The sequence below is a fragment of the Vespula vulgaris genome, chromosome 25 (genome assembly GCF_905475345.1).
Source record: "Vespula vulgaris chromosome 25, iyVesVulg1.1, whole genome shotgun sequence".
NCBI classification, from domain to species: domain Eukaryota; kingdom Metazoa; phylum Arthropoda; class Insecta; order Hymenoptera; family Vespidae; genus Vespula; species Vespula vulgaris.
Genome location: NC_066610.1, coordinates 2,458,501 through 2,476,931, shown reverse-complemented (window position 1 = coordinate 2,476,931; position 18,431 = coordinate 2,458,501). Strand labels below are relative to the sequence as shown.

Sequence of the window (18,431 nt, the reverse complement as noted above, 5' to 3'; positions counted from 1 at the left end):
GAAGAAGAATCGTGAGCCCGAGAAGGATCGAATAAGAAGTAGAAAAGAGGGTTGCGGAGAGGTAGGGAGGGCGGTGCCGACGAAATGAAATTAAACGGGTCCCTTTTTCGTCGGGTTCTGGTCCCGTCCACTCTGTAAAAACGAGTGTGGACATCCGGCACTAGCGGAGACTCGAAGCGAGAGGGCGGGGTCGAGGAAGGAGGGAAAGGAAGAAAGAACGAACGAAAGAACGAAGGAACGAAAGAAAGAAAGAAGGAAGGAAGGAAGGAAGGAAGGAAAGAAAGAAAGAAAGAAAGAAAGAAAGAAAGAAAGAAAAAGGGATATGCGACGAGTTCCTCTCGTTAATGCTTCGCGTTTTCGCGCGAACGAGAGCGCGGAGGTGCGACCGAGCAACGGCAGAGCCCTTTTAATGGCCATCCTAAGAAAAAGAGAAAAAGAGATGAAAGATGAGGAAGGAGGGTTCCGTCTTTTTCTTTTCGACTCGTAGCTTTCGTCTTCTCTCGCGCTTTCGGAGAACGCAATCGATAGCAGCCGCGGAGGAGGAGGAGGAGGAGGAGGGCACGTACGACGGAGGAAGAAAGGGAGGAACGGAGAGTGGAGTGGAGAGAAGCAGAAAGAGCGGAGGGTGATAGGCAGAGAGAGAGAGAGAGAGAGAGAGAGAGGGGCCTGGGAAACGAAAGAGAGGAAGGAGTGGCGCCTCATATTTTGCTCATTAGCGTCAGCATCGTCGTCAGCGTCGAGACGCCCTCACTTCTCGCTGGTAAGGGTGAGGTGGGAGAGAGAGAAGAGAGGAACCATCCATCATCTTGTCCTCTCGCCCTTCTTCTCGCCCTACTCCACCTCGTGCGCGCGCTACGTACCTACCAACCCTACCCACCGCTAGGCTCTGTCCTCGCAAACTCGGACGACGAGCGATCATCGACGGTATTAATTTTTGTTCCTTCGCCGGGAGAAAACGACAAGCCCTTCCAGAGGGAAAGACCGACGGAGGGAGAGGTAGGCCGAGCTTACCTCCAGCTAGCAGCTACCTACTTTCGCATGAAATCCGTTTTTAGCGACAGATCGTAAAGCGATTTATGTGTACGACCGGCTGTAACGTCGATAGTAAACGGTAAACGCACGCGGTGCTCCGTTCGAACCCTCGAGCGGTTAGTTGCCGCGTAAAGGACTTTATTACACGTACCACATCGCGTGCCACCTAGTTACGCTTCAATAGAAAAATCATAAACAGCCCTTTTCGTTTTCGCGTTCCTTTCCTTTCTTTTTTTTCCCCGTCTTTTTTCTTTCTTTTTTTCTTCCCTTTTCCTCTCTCTTCTTCCTTAATTCCATTTCCTCCTTTCCGAATCGACCAATCCGCGAGCGAATTCGATTCGCTCGTCGCACCGCTCTATTTTAGAACGGAGACGCCTCTCCGAAAAGTTGTTAGTCAAACTCCGTCATAAACGCAACCAGCAGTCAATGCCGTAACCCACGCGCGACGCGAATCGCGTGGGATAATGTATCTCGTAAAACAGGTTGTTGCGTAAGAGAAATTCTAAGCATTTGCTCGGTGTTCTCGCTTCGTCGTTCGATCCGAATCATAAGCGTTTTATATTCCAAATCGACGGAGCTTTCGCATTTTCATATTCCGTCATCACCGAACGGCCTAGGTCGTCGACCTAGAAAACTCTTCTCTCCCTAGAAAACGTCCCTCCTTTCTATTTTTACTCGAGAGAGGGAGAGGGAGAGGGAGAGAGAGAGAGAGACAGAGAAAGAAACGAACCAAAGTTTCGCAGAAATTCGTATTCGCGAAGTAAACACGAGAAGCGGTCGATCGTTTTTACGTCGTTTAAAGGAAAGCGACCGGAACGCACCTACGCTTAACACGCTGACCCCGCAAGAATGGGGACGGTTCGAAAGGAAAACCGCTTTAGAATTCATTAAGATAGGATATACCGGTATATCTTGAAATTGCACCGGCTCTTATGTAACGATATCGTTGGAAATAAAGTTGACAGAAGCGAAAACAGGTTGAATGTCTCGCTTACCGTTGCATTACCGAGTCGCGATTTAAGCAGCGCGTAAAACTCTTCGGTCTTGTTTTATCCCGGGCGATGAAAAAAAAGAAAGAAAAAAAAAGAAAAGAAAAGAAGAAAAAGAATAAAAAAGAAGAAGAAAGAAAAGAGAAGAAATTTCGGCAAAGTCAACCATCATCCGTTCGAACACGGAAATACGAACGAGATGAGAAAATCGGGAAGGAAGAATCCAAAGGGTAAGAATAAGAGGTGGATGAAGAAGAAGCAGAAGAAGAAGAGGAAGAAGAAGAGGAAGAGGAAGCGAGCGACGAGAGGGAAAGAGAAGAGAGAGAGCGAAGGATTTTGGAGTGGGCAGCGGGGCGCGTAGAACGAGCAGTGACAGAACGAGATGGAGTGACTAAAGGGGGGACGAATGCGCTGGAATGGGATGTATACCTAACTCTCTTTCGCGGAAGAAGGGGCGTATAGAGACACGGTGCCCATGGAAACGCGCAAGCGCCTTTCGCCGAGTACCCTCCGGCCCTTCGACGTGTCCCCTCCTCTCACCATTTCTCTCTCTCTCCCTATCGCTCGTTCGTTCGTTGGTTCGTTCGTTCGCTCGCTCGCTCGCTCGCTCGCTCGCTCGCCCGCTAGCACGTTCGCTCGTTCCTCTTCCACCCTCTCGTCCTCGGTCTCGCTTCGACTCTTCGCGACGCTCTACGTGCCATCCCTCATGGCGGCCCTTACCCCCGTAATACGCACTAAACACCTCATAGCTTCTACGCTAGTATTTTGCCCGGCACACGTGTGTTTAACCTTCGACCGTCGTGCGTCTCCGCTTCTTCCTGGAATCTCCTCGATCTCGATCTCGATCTCGATCTTGTCGCGGTAAATTCGCGAGATTTTCGAGGTCGATGCCAGCTGTATACGCCATAACGATACGCCGATATCTTAATCGAATCTTTAAACGATTTGAATAGTTGGCGAGTAGTCGGCTGTTTTACCTCGCGATGACAAGTAGCTGAAGTATACATGTAATATGGCGAGGCTGGTCCGCATATGGCAAGAATCGATACTCGAGTTTTTCGAGAGTAACGTAGAACGATCCTCCTCCTCCTCCTCCTCGAAGGCGAGGAGGAGGAGGAGGAGGAGGAGGGAGTAGTAAGAGCGCTTCTCGAAAGTCGCTCGCGCGGCAGCATCGGCAATTAGCCGGTGGCCGCGGTCGATTTGCCAAAGAAGTTGATCTTTCTACGCGGCGCAAGTTTTTTCGCGGCGCCTCCGTGGAAGACGAGAGAGATACGGTGCGTTTACTACGTAGCGGCGACCGATTTATTATCGGTCCTTTTTATTTCGAGCGTGCAAGAGCGAGACCGCACACAGATCGGAGGACCTTCCGACACGTCGACGAGACGCAACCGCGAGCGAATCTTCCCATCGTTGAGAAGTTAGCGGATCGCGGAGCGGAAGCTCGGCGCATCGAGAGGAGGCGGAGACGGGAGGAGGAAGAGAAGAAAGAAGGCGATCGAGCGTGGGAGAGAAGAAAATATCGAGTAGTCGCTTATCGGTGAAAATACGTTCTTCCGCTCGGATCTTCCGGTTCGTTCGCCGAGAGTTTCGAGGTGGATGACTTTCGAAGAAAGTTCCCGAGGACGATCGTTTTACATCGACGCGAAATACGGCAGGAGGATGAGGAAGTAGGAGCGAGGAGAGAGCGTAGGAGAGAAAGAGAGGGACGCGAGGCGAGAGAGGAGAAGGCGTGCGTGAACAATGCGAAAGAATCTTGGTGCCACGGGGCATCGTAGCACGTAAGCGAGATAGACCCATAAAAATGCTAATTCCTATCGACCGGGCAAACCGGGAGCTTGCCGCCATCGCACCGGCGCTCGCTTGCATGCCATTAGCCTAGAGACCCCGCGAACGTAACTCGACGTAACGTCGACGCTTCCGTTTTCTTCCTGCCGGTGCCGTTCTCTTCCTCCAAGAGTCGTCGTCGAAAAAACGAACGAGCGAGCGAGCGAGCGAGCGAGCGAGCGAGCGAACGGACCTCTCTCTCCCTCCTTTTGGTAGTTTTTCGGACGCAGCCTTGGCAACGACAGCAGCGAGACTAATCTCCGATACGGCTATGGATCGGATCCATCAATCTAGATTATAATTAATTGATAGCGGGACCCACCCTCCTGCGGTGGTGGGTGGTAGCCGCATCTCGGTATTCCTATACGCAGGGTGGCACTGTATTGCAACGGGTATTAGGAAGGGGGTGAACAGGGGTGACTGTCGGTCTGTCTGTTGTCGACTCTTTATCGCGCCCCCGGTGAGTCGTCTTATGCATCTTTCATGAGGCAACCATCCAAGGGGTCCACACCATCTACCCCGCTCTACTCCCTACTTTCTCTCCCTCTATCTTTCTCCTTCTCCCATCTTTCAGCCTCTTTTCCCATCCACCTCGTACTACATAGATATCTGAGAAAAGTACGCGAGTACACCTAGCTTTACGCGGACAAGACTCACACGCACGCTCAACCCACACATACTCTCGGCTATACAACTACGTACGATAGTCTCTTCAGATATTTGCCGACTTTCCACACATCGACGTTTCTTGCTCTTCCATCGGAAGGCATCCCGTAAAACCTTACTTCGGATCGACCTTTCCTTCTCTTTATCCGTTTTTCGGTTTTCCCGCTGTCGAGGTCGTCTCGTTCTCCTATCGGTTATATCGTCCCGTTACTTTCTTATAATTAAAAAGAGAGAAAACAAACGAGAAAACTTCCCTACGAATTCGGCCATGTTTCGATAGGCTCAATGAGTCATCGACGAACGGGAAGGAAGGGCAAAAGAATGGTTTACGACGTTATCGTTCTTCTCGAGAAAATAAAAAGGGACACGAAGCGCGTGCGTACCTAAGTATTTACGGTACGGTCGTAACGGTACGCGCTCGCAACTTTAATATCCGTTTTATCAATTCAACCGTACGCTCGGATCATAGAGCGTGGAACGCGGAAAAAAAATCAGGACTGGATCTCGACGAGGAGATCGGTATTCGCGTATAATTACCTTACCGAGTTAAATTAGCCGATCAGATAGGATCTCTAGCTCCGGCGTTCGTTTCGTGGCATCCTGGTCATCACGAGAGAAGGAGAGAGCGCGTCGATTTAGCGCGGAATACCGTTCGAACGCTACGCTAGCGCCGAATCGGAGAACGTAGCGCTTTATCCGACAGTGATTTATGGTGCATTTAATGCGACCGAACGTTTTTATTATCTGTTATTCTTTTTCCGGGCGCGGTCTTTGTCTCGACGCGTTTCTGCTCTTTGCCGAAAATGAAAATGAAGGACGATAGGATAGACGACGAGGCGTGGGTGGCTCGTAGAGAAGAGGAAAATATAGAGACGGAGGAAGAGCAATTGTGTATATGTGCTCGCGCGCGCGCGTGTGTGAGAGAGAGAGAGAGAGAGAATGAGCAAAAACATATCCGAGAATACGGGCGTGCGGATGAGTTACCGCCTGGCAGATTCCACCGCAGCCGTTGCTACCCCCGGAGGAGGATAGCGGTGAGGGGGTGCTGTGAGAGAAAGAGGGGTGTACGGGATGGAGGCAATGCCAGTGGGGTTGCCAGAGAGAAGGAGGAAAGGACGACGGACGTAGCGCATTACGCAAACGTATCACGCTATGTGGTCCAACGAAAACAAACAGAGCCTGAGGCTCCAACCCCTTACACCCCCTCGTCCCTATCGCCGGCTGCATAAGTAAATAGACGACTACGGCCGCTGTTCGCCAGGTCGTTGCTGCTCTCCTTCACCCCTTTTTCGTTTCTTCCTTCCTTCCTTCCTTCCTTCCTTCCGTCCGTTCGTTCGTCCGTCCGTCCGTTCGTCCTTCTATTTGCCGCGTTACTCGTCGTTCTTTTTCTTTCTCTTTATCTCTCTTTATCTCTCTTTATCTCTGCCAGAAATTTTCCAAAGAAAGAACCAAAGATATCATCGACGTCTCCGACCGATTCCAAAACTTCAACTTTGGTTCTTCTTCTCTTTTAGATTCTATTATAAGGCGTAAGAGGATAATGTTGGCTCGTATATCGTACGCTCGTAAAAGTGGAATCAACGTCAACGAACGGTGACGAGTAACTGGCGACAGGTTCACGGTACTCGGATCTTCTCGGTCGACATTCAATAAAGGAAGGCGAATTTCGCGGTGGAGACCGTGACCACTCCGAGGAGGGTGAATATCCTCCAGCGGAGAGAGAGAGAGATGAATAGATAGATAGATAGATAGATAGATAGATAGATAGATAGAGAGACAGAGAGAGAGACAGAGAGAGAGAGAGAGAGAGAGAGAGAGAGAGAGAGAGAGGAAAGAGAGGAGAGGAGGGAAGGCGGGAAAAGGAGAAAGCGATCGATGCTCACCCTCCGAACCCTCCGTCGGCTCGCGCAACCCCTCTCGAACTCCGCTTGAGCGGTGCTGGCCGTCATGGCGGCGCATGCAAATCAGCATGGCGCCGAGACGCCCTCCCGCACTGCTCCTACTCACCGTACGTACGAACACGCGCCTGTGCGTCGAGAGAGGACGCCTGTGCGTGCGAGCCCTCTCTCTCTCTCTCTCTCTTTCCCTCTCTCTGTCTCTCTCTCTCTCTCTCTCTCTCTCTCTCTCTCTCTCTCTCTCTCTCTCTCTCTCTCTCTCTGAGTTGTTCGTTGCTGCTGGCTGCTTCACCGCGGACGAGACCGAAGCATCGACCGACCGACCGACCGACAGACCGACACGAGGGAAGAGCAAGAGGAATGGTAGAGGAGGAGGAGGTTGGACGACCGACACGAGATAGCTATTCCGGCAAGGCCTGTTATCGAGAAGAGCCGACTCGTCGTGTTTTGGAATGCCTTCCCCGAAGTCATCGGTACGCTGATTAGCTCTTGCGAGTAGATTCGTCGGATCGTAGAAGCAATAGGACGTGGGAATTCGGCCTACACCTGTTCCCTCGACGAGATACCGGCTTATCGATCCCGCGACGCCATCACCTTTCCGATTTCCACAACCGCTGCAAAATCTCTCCCCCTTTCTCTCTCTCTCTCTCTCTCTCCCCGATCGATCGGCAATTTTTTGTCCTCGCGTCTTGCAGATTCCGTCCTTGAAAAGACAACATCGGTGTCTGGCACTAGCTGTTACTCGCTACCGTGCTCGCCGACGTTGCTGGCGATCGATTCCGTAATTGCCGATCGCATACTTTCTACCCGCTATCCAATTAGCTCGAAATCGTTTCGTATCGAACTGATTTAGTTGGTAGCAGTAAAGGATTCCTCGGACGGCTTGTTCCCAAGTTGTTGTTTATAGGTAAGAGAGACGGAAGGTGGATCGATAAAGTCAAGCCACGTCGGAAGAGAACCGCATTAGGTAACGCGCCGCGAGTCCGGCCAAAGAGTTTCCGTCTTCGAACCCGAACGGTGTCTGTTGGGCCTCGTGTTCTCGTGCGTGCACGAAAACACGAGTATAGTAGTTTGGCGCGAAGGAGACCTATAGATGTTACGGATGCGTGCGCGAGAGAGGAAGAAGGAGAGAGAGAGAGAGAGAGGGAGAGGTAGAGGTAGAGGGAGAGAACAGCCAACGCCGCACGGCGCATTTGAATACGCGCGAATAAATGCATAATAATTAGGTCAGCTTTGCTAGTCAGCTGATCCGCCGGTAGCGCGTACACGCTACGAGCGAGATTAGAAGAGTCGTGTTTTCGTCGGCGCAAACGTTGCGATCGTGGCATGCGCGTTCGTTATTTCTTTCTTTTTCACCTTCGAAATTGTTACCGAGAAACGAATGGGAAAACGAAAGGCAATAATTTCGTTGACGGTGGGTTATTAGCAGGCCGGACACGAGCGAGGTGTCGACGATGAAGGAGAAAAACATGGCAGTTAGGGGGAGACCCACGGGAGGGAATCGGAAAGCGTTGAACAGGGAGGGCGGTCGGAGGACAGTAGGAGGTGTGACAACGAAAAATGGTCGGAGCGAGGATCGATGAACGACCGAGCGGATGGATTTTTATTTCGGTTTAATTACTGTAACGTCGGATAATCGTCCCTACATATTTTTCGAACCCCTCGCTCGTGTCCGAGCGCTCGTCGGTACCATTAAAACGCGTTCCCCTGGCGAGAGAAAAAAAACAGTACCGATGGAAAGAAAGTTCCTGGATCGGCCGATCGAAATCTAGAGCGCGGCTCTAGCGACACATACGTGGGTCGGCAAGGAGGGAAAGCGGAATAGCAGATGCAGAAAGCAGAGTTTGAGTTGAATTTGAGTCGTGGCTCGTCAGGCAGGGCACGTAGTCGCGGCCTGCGCAGCCCGCATAGCAAACGCCTCGGCAGTCTCGAACCGACAGTCTGTAGCCTCCAGCGGCAGCTCGCGTGCTTTTATGCAGACACTGACCTTCGTGTCCCGACCCTCTTTCTCTCTCCCTCTCGCTCTCTATCTCTCTGTCTCACGCTCTCTTCTCTTCTCTCCTCTCCTCTCCTTTCCTCTTCTCTTTGCCTCTCCTCTAGCGCGCCGCGAGCTAACGGGGAAAGTTTCGAATTCGGGTGCAAGGCCACCGGAAAGCGGACTCACCCTTCGCGGATCCGAACGCAACGCTGCTGGAAAAGTAGTGAGAAGGACTCGTTTCTCTTTCATCCTCCCATCCTCCCCCCCTCTCCCTCTATCTATCTGTCTCTATCCGTTCGTCTCCCTCTCTCTCTCTCTCTCTCTGCGTTCTCTATTCGCAATTCTCGCTCGCGAATACATCGATTCCGATCGATCGGAGGGAAAGCGCGGAGGGAAAGCGCGGAGGACGGCTCTCGGAGGGCGCGGACGACGGAGAGAGAAGGCATTAGCACACAATCGAACGGACGAATCCGAAAGCGGTGGCGCGCCGGCGGAGAACTCGAGGTCGGAGGTCAGACCGGCAACTTGGTTCCCATTGTGTCGAGGGTTCCTCCGCTCGCTCGGACTCGAGTCCGTCCATTGTTCTGCGGCTTCCACGCTTACGAATCGCGCGCGAATCCGCTCCGGTATTTATTATTATTACATGCCCGGTGTAGCACCGCCTTCGGCCCTTCGGACTACCGCTTTCGATCCTCTCGAACTCGCGAGAGAATCGAGAGAGGAAAAAGTTTGTCTCCTCGCGACGAGCTTTGACGTCGACGACGTAACTCGTCGTTCGGGCGTGTCCAGCCAGCCAGCCAACCAGTCAGAGAGAGAGAGAGAGAGAGAGAAAGCGTAGAACGCAAAGAACAAAAGTCGAAGCGGAATACCACGAAACGATCGTTTAGTCTCTTTGTCTTTCGATCGCGAGAGGGAAGAGAAGGATTCATGGGACAGTCGTGGGCTCGAACAGGACAAAAAACGAAGGGAGTACGGTCGGATCGCGGAGGAGCCCTTCTTATCAGCTCCGGACAATGTCCGTGAATTCGTCGTCGATCTTTCGCCGACTCGTTTGACCCCGACTCTCTCGATCTCTGCTCTGGATCATCCACGTCGCGTTTGATGTCCTCGAACGCGATCGATGGCCGCTCCTCGACGGTCCCTCTCGACGGTGGGTGTCGACCACCCTCGAATCTGGCTACTTTTTGCCGGACATTAATTGGGCTCGCTATAAAACGTAAAACGAGGCGCGCACGATATAGCGCGCGCGGGCGCGCGCCATGGTATATCCTTAGCAGGGTCCTGCGCGGACCGCCCTGTTGCGTGGCCGCCGCACGAATCGAACGAAATAAACTCCGATGAACGGCCTCGGCGAAGAACAAAAACTCGTCTCCGCGAGAGAACCGATCGCCGTCGTCGCCGTCGTCTTCGCGTCCTCGTCGTCGCAGTCGTGCGCATCGATCGTCCACGTCGAAGACTCGTCGATCGAAAGCGCAGCGGTGCTCGATCGCGATCGAACCGTACCCACGTATTTCTCCTCGCATCCTTGTATCGCTTAGGGTGCTTATCTGTCTTCAATATTCCGATATCGCTTGGCGAAGGACACGTGTAGGAGGAAGGGTGCATCGTCGTTGCCCCCCGCGACGGCTGTCTAAACACACTTTAAAGATTTGAAAACGTAATGGCGCCGGGCTTTGACCAGATTTGCATGTCACGGTCGCGCATCATATATCTGGATTTAACGTGCCTGAGGGAGCGTAGTCTTTTCTCTTTCCCTCTTTCCCTCTCTCTCTCTCTCTCTCTCTCTCTCAACTTCCGTTTCTCCGGCGACACGAGGAGCGACGAAGACGCGTAGGGACGCCTTTGGGATCGTCGGAAGATCCCGAGGAAGCGGAGGTGGCGAGAGCGTTAACACCGTCGGATTATCCAATCGACTCGAACGTGATTTACGGATCTCCCGCGATACGATTCGTCTACCTCTCTCACTCTGCTCCACTCCATTCTACCAGCTATCCGACGTCGTGAAATCACGATCTTTCGCGCGATTCGAGCGTGCACGCACGCGTCCACGCACGCGTCCACGTGCATAATGGGGGAATATAATACGCGAGAGCACGGAAGACAATGGACGCATTGTGCAGGTAGATACACCTACGTATACCTATAGATAGACTCGCTCTCGGCGTACGTTCGTCGGCGAACGTAGAGACCGAGGACGAGCGTAGAGGCCGGAGCGTCGTTTGGGCATATTGACAGACTAATGATCGCGCGGAACAAAGGCCAGACCGTCACGTGGTCACGTGGTCACGTGATGGACCGTTTCCGGCGGAGCCCCGCGGACCACCGCAGCCACCAGCCCCCTCTTGTCCGCGCGCCAACGCATTCAACCCCGACGAAAAGGAACGCCGGATGGACGGACGGACGGATGGACGGACGGACGGATGGACGGACGGACGGACGGACGGATGGACGGACGGACGGACGAACGGACGAATGGACGGACGGATGGACGAACGACGAACATCGATCGCGAACGAAACCATTCGACCAGGTGTATTCGCCGGAACAGAATTCTTTATCGTTTCCGAGGAACGCGTTCCTTCTGCTAAGCGACGTTTCGAATCGTAACACGGGGTGTCCTGGACTTTGAGCCCCTTTTCGGCTGGTAGTTAAAAGGGGTTCGAAGTGACATCGTTGCCATTTTCGATCGAAAGGGACGACGCGAAAGGGTTGTCGAGAGGGAGAACCTTTCTCTCTCCTTTCCTGCCCTTTAAATGCATAAATAATGAGCGGTCTATTAGCGGAACGTGCGTTGGTATTCGATGGCGTAGGGACTAGGAGGTATACGAGGCTCTTCATTTTTCGAGGAACCTTCCGAGTGTCGAGAGAGAACGAGAGAGAGAGAAAGAGAAAGAGTTAATTAATAAGAATTGCGGTAGCGCGAACAATGCTCGAAGGTCCGTGTAGGTTTCTCCGAGTCACGCGAGACGGCTCTATCCGTGATTTTCCTCGTTTCTTTTGCCCTGCCGGTTCTTTGATCGCGTCACGGTTTAATTTCATCGCGCGACTTTTACACGCTTCCACGTTCGTAGCTATTGCTCGCTCGTAAGAAGCCATTACCTTTCACGCGATCCTTCTGCTCGAACGTTCTCTCTCTCCCTCTCCCTGCCTCCCTCCCTCTGTCTCTCTCTCTTTCCCTTTGTACGCGTGAAATAATTCACGAATGTTCGGTAGAACGATCAGGTGCCATTTGGCGGTTTGCTGGTTCGTTTAGGCAGACGCATAGCTGCAGTCGGTTGTTGGGAAGCTCATTGCGGCGACGAACACGGCGTTGTGGCTCCCCCGAGTTCGCCCTCCACCTCCTCTCGATCTCCCTCTTTCTAGCGTGTATACACGCCTCTCGCTCCCTCGCCGCCGCTCGTATATCTGCGGAGAAGAGTGAGAGATAGCGCGGAGGACGAGGTACTTTCAGAGGATATACCTACGAGTAGGGCCGCGGCTCGAAGGCGTGGAAGAGGGAACGGCGGAGTAAGACGGCGAGGGAGAGAGGGAGAATGGAAGCCGCTAATGAGGCCGTGTGTAATTAGGGAGCTCTCGCGGCCTAATGAAGCGCTTACCTACCTTAGCTACCAACCCCCTCGACACTCCCCACCCCTTCGACTCCCTCCGGAGCCTCCGACGACAGCGACGAATACCGGTAAGGCCAAGGCGGTAAGCCTCCTCTCTCTCTCTCTCTCTCTCTCTCTCTCCTTTCTCTTCTAAGTCGTCGTCTTCGTCCTTAGCAGTCGTCGTCTCGGTCCTTTCTCCGCCAGACAGAGACGGTGCTGTTTCTCTCCTTCCTCGACTTCTTCTCACCACCTTCGAAGCGGCGATCACGCTTCACGGTCGAGTTAGGGATCGAGAGACGCGAGGAAGAGGAGGACCGGCCGCCGACGCCGCTACAGGATGAAGGAGAGTAGATACACCTCCGCACGACACGCTCGCATCTTCGCCGGACCATTACAGGATTAAGCATGCAGGGATGTACGAGAGCGTCCGATCGGTGAATCCTTTCGAGATTATCGCGCTGTCCGATGCTAGATTTTGATTCGACGTTATCCGTCCGATTCTTCCTTCCACGTCCATATCGGTTGGAGGTTATCCCTTTCGATAGGATTTAAATCAGTAGTTGCAGCCGCATCCCTTGCATTATTCCCGCTTCTATTCCTCGAGAGATCGATCGTTTCGAGCGTTTTTTCTTTTTCTTTTTCGATTCTGGGCCCGAGGAAGAAGAAAGGTTCGACGTTAACTCGGATCTCTCTCTCTCTCTCTCTCTCTGTTTCGATTCGATCTCTCGGTCAAGCCGGGAAGGCGCGCGATGCGTCCCTGGCCGTCCATGGGGGGCTAAGCGTGGGCCCCTTATCTCTCAATTCACTCACCGGGAGCGAGCAAGCTGGCTCCCTGTTTCCCTCTCTCGTCTTCTCTCCTTCCTTCTCTCCCGTGGACTCGAGCGCCTCTCGGTAAGACCGTCGAAAGCTCCGGAGAAGAAGGAGAAGGAGGAGAAGAAGAAGAAGAAGAAGTAGAAGGAGAAGGAGAAGGTAGAAGACGCAGGGCTGAGAAGACACGGCTACCGGAATCACGACTTGGCCTTCTCCACTCTTCACGGATCGACCCGTTATCTCAGCGACCATTTGCATATTAAACTAACTCGCAACGCGCGACATATTTCAGGGAGAGCCTTCTCGCGCGCCTTTGCCCGTGCAAGAACGCTTCTTTCGTCGTCGGCGCTGACAAATTATTTGGAGAACGCTCGACGGGATAGAGAAAATAGACGGAAGAGAGAGAGAGAGGGAATAGAAATAGCGGCTTAAAAAATGGGAGCTTGAAAAGTTAATGAATTTGTCGTTGATTATAGGTTCTCGATGATCCGAACTCTCGTCGAGTTTATCGGCAAACAGCGGCCACGATGAAAGATAGCACCGTTCCGTTCGATGCTTCCTCTCTCGGTGAGTAAACGCACGCGGTCTCGCGTAATTACTTTTATCTTTCCGATCCGAGATGTCGATCGTTTCTTCTCGGTAACGGGCTAAAGCTACTTCGTAATTCACTCGGTGCCAATTCGAAGAAAGAGGAAATGGGCACCACACCCCGACAACATCTTAATTCGCGATAAAGGGTATTAGGACTGGAAGCGGACACCGGGCTAGCGACGGCGCCGGTCCTGGAACTGGAACTCGGCCTGCAGGATGGCTCTCGGACACGCAGGGCTCTCTCGTTCCACGTATCCACGGACCGAGGCAAGATTAGCATCGCTATTCGGTTACACGGGAAAGAGACACCCGGCTCGATGGCTACCGTGCGTTTCGCCGTGTTCCTCGTCATTATCACCTCGAAAAGACGAACGTTCTTCGCCACCGCCGCAGCCACCGCATCTTCCTTCTCCTCCTCCTCCTCCTCCTCCTCCTCCCCTTCCTCCGCCTCTTCTTGGCATTTTGCCTTGGCAGGATTTATTGCGACGTTTCGATCGAACGATCCTTCTCGAAGAGATCGATCTCGTCTTCTCGGCGATTACGAGACGCGATTCGTCAGGCTCGGACGTGCCTTGGCCTCGAGCGATTTAAAGCGTTGCATGAATCAAGGACGATAAGCAGCCGGTATGCCGTCGCGAACTCGCCGAGGAGAGGCCGAACCTGATCTCGAGCTGGCGCTGAACCTGCCGCCGAAGTTGTCGGCAAAGTTGCCGGCCAAGTTGCCGGCGAACCTGCCGGCAGGTTCGGCATAAGCATAAGTATATACGAAGGAATCGTACCGTCGGGCTATTAATGACGCACGCGCATTCATGCCGGCACGTGTTCACAATATTATTTATTATTTATGCTAAGTTATGCGCGAGCAGCCCATGGATATACAATGACGGTTGCCCATCGGCCACGGTCTGCGGTACGTCTGTCCGCGCCGCGTCATCGCTTTGCTGCATTTATATCAATTACGTACCGTTCTTGCGGTTCTAATTATTACGTCGATACACGTAGGTACCTGTGTAGGCACGTAGACCGTCGGTGGACCGATCTCGCGTCCTTTAATGCGACCGAACGTCTTTCTATACGCGTCCGATAGATAGATAGATAGATAGATGGAGAGAGAGAGAGAGAAATCGGAGAAAGGGAGACGAACGGCGTGGCTCCTGCGGCGCTTTTCGGTTTTGATAAAACGCCTAAACATCAATCGGTCTCGAAAACTGCTCTGTAATTCGAGTTTAGCGAGGACCCGGGAAAACTTTGGTCCGACCCGAGATAGGTCTTGGTCCTCGGGGATATCGGGTCAATAGATGACCGGTGGTAGGCGGAGGTCGTCAGGGTGGAAGAGAAGGAGGGTTGGTGGAGGGGCAGCGGAGGGTTGCGACGGGGAGGGTGATGCATTCGCTGAATATGTATGAGGCTCGCGACACCCCGTAGCACACCGAGAGACGACCCGAACCACCACTATCTGCGGGTGATAGTGGCTATGCTGTATGTCTCGTAGGGGTCTGCGGCCGAGCTGCGTGCTGGAGACGAGAGGCGGAGGTGGAGAGACGAAGGTGGTGTTGGGGCGAAGGTGGAGGAGTCGTAGGAGACGCAGGAGGGTGTCGGTGCTGTGGCTCTGAGAGCTTATATCGCAAGAACCAACCCCAATGGAAACTCGAGCCTCGGAGGAGCCTCACCCATCATGCACACTCTCTTGCTCACCGCTCGCAAACCCACCTCCTTCGCTTCTCATCCTCTCTCGCTATCTCTCTCTCTCGCTGTCTGTCTCCTTCCTCTATCTCTCCCTTTTCCTCTTCTACTCCTCGCATAGGTATATACACCCCTTTCTTCGCTCTCTCCTTCGTCTCCGAAGCTTCACACTCCTTCCATCCTCTCCGAGTAGCACTCAGCTCCAGAGTAACCGTCGCGCTATCTTCCAAGACAAAGTTACGTCGTAATTCCTTCGTGAACAGATGCCGATCCGACAAGCTTTCCTCCTTCTCCTCCTCCTCCTCCTCCTCCTCCTCCTCCTCCTCCTCCTCATCCTCATCCTCCTTTCTCCTTCCTTCGTCGTCATCGTAGTTAGAGCGATCGAAGAACCTTAGTCTTTCGATTACCTACTACTACTCCTGGCCGATTGGCTTGGAAACGGAAACGAAAGGCGGGATGGCGCGATTCGCCAAGGGGTTGATCCGTTGATGAGAATGGTATAATATATATGATCCACTAAATAGGCGGACGGCTGCGCACCGAACGACGAATCCCGCAAGACAGCATGAGATATTGCCGGATTAGGGCGCATTATAGTTTTAAGCTCGTGCCATTAAAGGCCGCCGGTTCTCATGTACCATTCGTCATTCGGAAAATTCTCGAGTAAAGAAGACGTTCGCGACGATAGGCGGAGAGGATAAGAGTGTCTGGCGTTAACGTCAAGGTCCGAGCTCGTCCGAGAGAAGGTCGCCATGACTCTGGACGGTGCGGAGGCGTGAGTTTCCTCGAGCGTTGGCTATAGAGTAGAAAGTAAAAGGGGGACGGTAGGTCGTATACATGTAGGCAACCCTTTTATCTCGCGCGAACTCGTGCGCGATAGCACGGCTCGTTGAGCGCCACTGTTTTTCCGAGGGTTGGAATCGGCGTTACCGAGTGCGCGGAAGGGTTGATCTAGGCAGAAACGCCTAACGCTTTCTCCTGCCTGGGGAGGAGCCGAAGCAAAAGGGGGTGTAGAGAAGAGAAAGAGGGAGAAGATACGACGGTGATAATAAAGCAGAGCGGCCACGCAATAAAATATATCCGAAGCAGAGGCGACGACTCGTTTAGCCGAGGAGGGGGCGCGCTCGCTTCATTACCGAGTCGAAGTTCATTGCTAGCCCCTTAAGCCCTCTCTCTCTCTCTCTCTCTCGTTCGACGAAGGGTTATCACGACTCGACGAACGAAAAATCCTCGGATAATTAACCGTTCCGCGGGGATCCCTGGAATGCGAGCGCTAAACGACCCCGGAATGCTTCGATGCGATCTCTATCGACGGCTAACGATTCCTTGCTTCGCGCTAATTACCGTTTACCGTGTCTACCGAGCGCCGTCTTATCCGAAAGTCGGCCAATCGATAGCCAAAGAGATCGACGAATCTTTCGTTATTTGATCGACATGCTCGTTCGTTTAAGACCGAGATAACGATCTCGTAAGAAACTAACGAAGAGGAAGGTCGTAAGAAAAACGATGGACACGAGAAAGCGATCCTCGTAAAGTCGGGGAGAAAAGTTTTGGACAGGCAAGAGGAGGGAGGGAGGCGGGGTTGGTTTGATCGTTCGCTCGAGCGACACACCGCTGTACGCGAACGAACGGGGAAACGAGAATTCTGCGCGAGCGCGGAGACCGTGAATCGCGGCTAAGAAAAATATAACGACCCGCGGAAGGAGGAATAACGCGCGACTTTACTACGTCCTAAAAGTCCCATAAACAGCGCTACGTACGTCGAACTTTTCAATTTTATGTCTCGACGTTCCGTTCCTCCCTTCGTTCTCGCGCTGATCTCTGGACCGTCGTCGTCGTCGTCGTCGTCGTTGTCGAGAGAAAGAGAAGAAAGAAAGAAAAAAATATATATATACACGTGTATAGCATGTGCGATCGATCGTCTCGATACCATTATTAAGACCTTTTTTTTCCTTCGGAAGGTTCAAAGTGCCAAAGATGATCACGGTCAAGGTACGACATGGCGTTGACGACGTCATCTGGCGTACCGCATCACGAGTACGAGATAAGAATCTAAATAGAGATCAGCGATCCTTTGAGCATATAATTTGGTTTCCGATGCGGGGACAGCTGTCGCTCGAATTCGAACGTGTAGTACGCGGAGGCGCGATTCGTAGGACGGAACAAGATACAAGGGGACCGAAAAATTCGTCGGAAGCGTGACGCGCGATGTACCCGTACTTTGATCGTAGATTACGTTTGTCACATCAGGGGCGTGAAGACGAGAAAAAAAAAAAGAGAAAAGAAAAACTCGTTAGGCGCGAACGAAATCGCATCAGGGTAGGATCCTATGACGGGGATCGAGCTTTAACGAACTCGTTCTGCTAAATAATAATGATAACGATAAGGATAATATTCTACGAGGGCACTTTACTCGATCCGACCACCTACGGTTTAGGATTCGCGCTCGCGCACTCACGGTAAGTACCTGCTAAGCGAACCGAGTGACCCGAAGCATTTGATGTGCTTAGGCAAATGCGACACCCACTACGCGTGGAACACGGTAGAGAGAAAGGTCAGACGGCCGTGTGATGTATTTGTAAAAAGGTGTCGGCTTGGAACTAAGGAGGCCCGCTCGAACAGCCGCCCCGAGGGAAGAGATAAAAGAGAATTGTATAAAATGGGGTGCACGGCCCCCACGGCGAGCGTGGGGTACCCCTTGCCTCCCGTCTCTTTTCATTGCCCTACGGGCATCCTGGAGGTGCAAGGAGCCGAGGCGAATGCCAACGCCATTTTGCAGAGAGAGAGAGAGAGGGAGAGATAGGGGACACGTCTGCGTCGCGTCGTTCTGATCTGTCAAATTTCATTTCACGCTCCCGAGAACGGCTACGGGAACGGCCCGATAGGGCCAGATATGGATCTGCCGACACCTACGTTGCCACCCTAAAAAACGGACCTCTGATCCAACTCCTCTCCTCGTCCTTGCGAACGACCAAACGGATTCTTCCTTACCGACTATCGACGGATCGAGAAAAGATGTCTACGATCGTTGAGATCTTTGAAACGATTTGCCGAGGCTAAGGAGGACGTAGATTTTAGTGGAGCGTGAGTATCGATCGTACAGGACCTTGATGCGTCGCATCGTTTCGTCGTTCGTACGGTCGGTCGGTCGGTTGGTTGGTCTCATGCTCGAAACTTTGTCACTCGGAGCACGTACTCGGGGCAAGGACCGACGCCGCAAGCTCTTGTCTCTCTCTCTCTCTCTCTCTCGCTCGCTCGCTCTCTCGCTCTTTCTTATTCTCCCTTTCTCTCTTTCCATCGCTCGCTTTCCTTTCGCTCGCTTTCTCTGGCCCTCCCTCCCTCTCTGCCTCTCTCCGTCTCTCTGTCTTTTTTACTC

At 52.7% G+C, this 18,431-nt stretch overlaps 1 protein-coding gene across 7 annotated transcripts in view; it reads right to left on the bottom strand.

Moving 5' to 3' along the window:
• The window catches only part of LOC127072379 (30S ribosomal protein S18-like), an 82,836-nt gene that overhangs the window by 54,468 nt on the left and 9,937 nt on the right, over positions 1-18,431 (bottom strand). The gene's annotated exons all lie outside the window — the stretch shown is intronic.